Source organism: Pongo abelii, chromosome 23 (genome assembly GCF_028885655.2).
Source record: "Pongo abelii isolate AG06213 chromosome 23, NHGRI_mPonAbe1-v2.0_pri, whole genome shotgun sequence".
In the NCBI taxonomy this organism is placed as follows: domain Eukaryota; kingdom Metazoa; phylum Chordata; class Mammalia; order Primates; family Hominidae; genus Pongo; species Pongo abelii.
In genome coordinates this window covers 29988360-29992621 of record NC_085929.1, presented here as the reverse complement: position 1 = coordinate 29992621, position 4262 = coordinate 29988360, and the positions used below count along the sequence as shown (strand labels likewise).

The window sequence follows — 4262 nt, the reverse complement described above, 5'->3', positions numbered from 1 at the left end:
TCACCTTTAATTTAGGGTTTTCTATCTGGGATGTAAAAGAATCACTTGGAGGGATTTTTCAAAATACCAATGGCCAGGCCACTAGCCAGTCAATCAGAAGCAAAATCTCCTTGGGTGGGACCTAGAAGTCTTTACAGTTTTCCAGCATTTTAATGAACATCCCTGATTAAGAACCACCGGGTCTTAAGAGTGTGGTATATGTATTTTTCAAGTTCCTAGAGGCTCTCCAAAACAGAAAAAAAAAGAAATCTGCTTTATTCTCTGCTTGGTGTTGATGGATCAGTCTCTTTAGCTGTTAGTCTGATCCTGGAAATTTATGGTCATAATTTGATGAGCAACGTTGGGAATGGCTTCTTCTTTTTCTTTTTTCGTTTTGAGACAGAGTCTCACTCTGTCGACCAGGCTGCAGTGTAGTGGCACGATCTCCGCTCACTGCAACCTCCACCCCAATACTTTCATTTTTAAATATTATTTATGGAATCCAGGTTTGCATAAGATGGACTGGGTCAATGGCCATGCCCTTTATAAATCAATATTCTTAAGTTCTGCAAATTCAGTTTCCTAAAGAGCCAAATCACATCCTACTCATCAGCAAGGTGGGTAGACATCATCTTCACAATCACTTCTAATTTTTGACCATTGTAAAAAAAATGAAATATGTAATCACTTTCTTATTGTAAAATAAACAATTTACTTTTGCAGGACCTACTGCCTCCCTGCTCCCTTTTTTTTTATTTCAAACAATCTTGAACCCTTTGTCATGGGTCAGTTGGCAAGAGAAGCCTGTTTGTTGGTTTGAGAGCAGTTCATGCAGACACAGACCACTTCCTCTGAGAATTCATTTGCTTCCCCAGGATGGAATCCAGCTGGGCCCCTGACCTTGCTGGTCACGTGGGCCGGGGCCTCCATCAGTCATACCCTGGACTCCTATCTGTGTCTAAACACCACGCCCCACCCCCAACTGCATGGCAGCCACTTGCATAGCACTCAGGGAGGGCTCTGGGCATGAGCAGCGAGGACTCCATCAGCAGCTCCTCCAAATAAGCCCTGCTAATGAGGGTGGCTTGAGAAGCGGCTTTGATGTGCTCCTAAATCCAGTTGCAAAACAGAACTAAAGTTAAGGCCTCAGCACAGCACTAACTTTGAAGTATTCTTACTCTAGTGTCCTGTGTGGTGGTATTGGAAGTGTCCATTGCTAAGACTCAGAGGAGAAAAGCACTTAGCATCACAGGACTTGGAGCACTGGTGCTGAGGCAACCCTTCATTCATTCGTCAGATGTTTGTTAAGGCCTAGGCCTAGGGCAGGGGTCAGGGATTCTCCTCACACAGCACGTAGGTGGCAGGACCAATACCAGGTCTGATCTCCCAGCTGGGGGCACAGGCTGCTAACCTCAGGCCTGGAATCTGTCAGATGCCCTTCCTGTGCTGACTTGACTTAGACAGGCCTCCTGACCTTCCCGCAAAGATCATGTGTGATTCACAGGGGTTCTGGCCGCTTGAAAGGTTCCTGAGAAAGTACATGCAATGAGGACAGAGCTTGCAGAGGGAGGACAGGCATGCAGAAGGCTCTGTGTGCAGCCCCAGACCTGGGTACCTTCGTCACCGTCCTCACCCCGCCTCCGGGTGTGCAGATAGGGAGCAGGTCTCCTGTGTTATGGCCCAAGCAGGGCTGTTGGGACACTGAGAACATTCCCTCCTCCCGCAGGAGAGAGAGGTCCAAGGTGCCCTACATCATGCGCCAGTGTGTGGAGATCGAGTGCCGAGGCATGGAGGAGGTGGGCATCTACCGCGTGTCCGGAGTGGCCGCAGACATCCAGGCACTGAAGGCAGCCTTCGACGTCAGTGAGTGTCGGCCTGCGCAGGACGGGATGGAGGTGTGGGCAGTGGTGTCCGCGATGAGACCTCAGAGCGCTCCATGGCCCAGGCATGTCACATCCTTCTCTGTGTCTTTTCTTCATTTACTGTTTTATTATTTTTAAAAAAGAGAAAACAAGAGTTGTACAAACAGCTTCTATAGAAGCCAGTTTTTCCACCTCCATCTCACCAACCCTCACAGGCTTTGAAGGACCTGGAGGTGCCTCAAATGCCAGGTGAGGGCACTGAGACCCCAGAGGGTCCTTCCCAGCATCTTCAAAGCAACAGGATTTTGTGCCTGCAGACCCTTCTTTGCAGCACACACCACCCACCCTGACCAGGACCCCTAGAATGCCCAGCATCCCTGGGAGGGCCCTGTGGTAGTTTCAGCTCCCTCTGGGGGCCCAGAATGGACCTGGCCTGTGGTAGGGAGGTAAGTACCAATGGCCAATTGGGTCCAAAGGAAGACACCGGTTCAAACACTGAAACCAGTCAGATTCTCCTCCGGCCTTCCTGCTATGGGAAGACACTGGTGCAGGAGTGGTTGCTGTGTACAGGGCAGAGCCACCCAGTCCCCACACAGGCGCTGTGTCCTGCCACGCTGGCCTCCTCCTGGCCATCACATCGGGCCAAGCAGGGGAGAGGAATGGGAATGCCCACGCACCCCTATCAATTCTGCAGACACAGAACCATGCACAGCTCTTGGGAGGAGTCACGTGAGCTGCTCAAAGCCCGGGAGGGACCACACAGTGGTCAGCGTGGCAGGGACGGTGATTTAGCCAAGGCAGGGATGGCGGGCGACTCACTCAGGATCCTCAAGGAGGCTGCTGCATTTCTGTGCTCTTTCCAGATAACAAGGACGTGTCGGTGATGATGAGCGAGATGGACGTGAACGCCATTGCAGGCACGCTGAAGCTATACTTCCGTGAGCTGCCCGGGCCCCTCTTCACTGACGAGTTCTACCCCAACTTCGCAGAGGGCATCGGTGAGCACTAGAGGCCTTGGCCTCGTGGGAGACGTCTCCTCCACGTGCACTGCTGCCCTTGGAGGCTGTGAAAAGTGAGGTGTGGGAAACCGAGCTATGCCCCCTCTGGCATGGTCGGGTACCCTGCTGCTGCTGACCCCTGCGAGGTAGAGAAAAGGTGATTAGGTGGTTCACACCTCACACAGGTGCCCCTCACAGGGTCCTCACTGGTGGCCAGCGCTGTGGGTGTGATGATGATGATGAGCCTAAACTGCGCAAGGACTCCTGTCCCGGGTGCTCCATGTGACCACCTCGGGAGAGGTCTCCGGCTTGTTGTAACCCAGAGGAGTAACCCACTGCCTCCTGCAGCTCTTTCAGACCCAGTTGCAAAGAAGAGCTGCATGCTCAACCTGCTGTTGTCCCTGCTGGAGGCCAACCTGCTCATCTTCCTTTTCCTTCTAGACCACCTGGAATGGTAGCCCAGCTCTCTTGTGGCTGCCCAGGACTCCAGGTCTCCAGGCTGTGGGGTGCCCCTCTACTCCCACCAGACCCCCAGCACCAAGGACCTTTTCCCCCGACCCCCATCTGCAATAACTCACTGCTTCTAAGGACTAGCACCGCTGCCACCCCCACCCCTGCCTCTCCTCTTTGCCACCCTCCTCCCTCTGCACTGTGGCCTTAACAAAGAGCTCAGAGCTTTGGCCATGGCCAGCAGTGCACTTGGATCCCCCTCTTCCCTCCCAGTCACATCAAGGTGGAGACCTCCCCACCAGCCCAGGGTTGGCCCCTTGTCCTGGGCCACTGAGATCCAGAAGTACCAAGGCTGGAGTCAGCTTGCAGCACAGCCAGGGTCGAGGTCACTCCCTCCCTGAGGACTCTAGCACAGCACAGCCCCTCTGCCTCTCTCCTGGTGGTGGCGTTGAAACAGCACCCTCTGCTTCAGTCCTCTACAGGGTGGCAGAGAAGGAGGCAGTCAATGAGGTGTCCCTGCACAACCTTGCCACTGTCTTTGGCCCCACGCTGCTCCAGCCCTCCGAGAAAGAGAGCAAGCTCCCTGCCAATCCAAGCCATCACCATGACTGACAGCAGGTCCTTGGAGGTCATGTCCCAGGTATGGGAAGATAGTCTCTAGCCAATGCCACCCCAGCCTGACAGAGGTGGCCTCTGCCTGCCCCACCCCCAGTCCTGCCCATTTTCCGACTTGCATTGTATGTGGTGGTGGCTGAGATTCAGAGAGAGGGACTTGCCTAGGTTTGCATGGATGGGAGTGATAGGGGGTGCACAGGCCACCTCCTGGTCCTGCTGGTGCACCTTGCTGGGGGCTTAAAATCACCCCAAGTGTTCGGGTGTGGTGGCTCATGCCTGTAATCGCAGCACTTTGGGAGGCTGAGGCAGGACAACCAAACCCAGGTGTTTGAGACCAGTCTGGGCAATGTAGCAAACC

General features: G+C 53.8%; 1 pseudogene; it reads left to right on the top strand.

Annotated features, from left to right (window-relative positions):
- The first annotated feature begins 1556 nt into the window (after window positions 1-1556).
- LOC112130603 (breakpoint cluster region protein-like) lies at window positions 1557-3983 on the top strand (annotated as a pseudogene).
- Window positions 3984-4262: the final 279 nt, after the last annotated feature.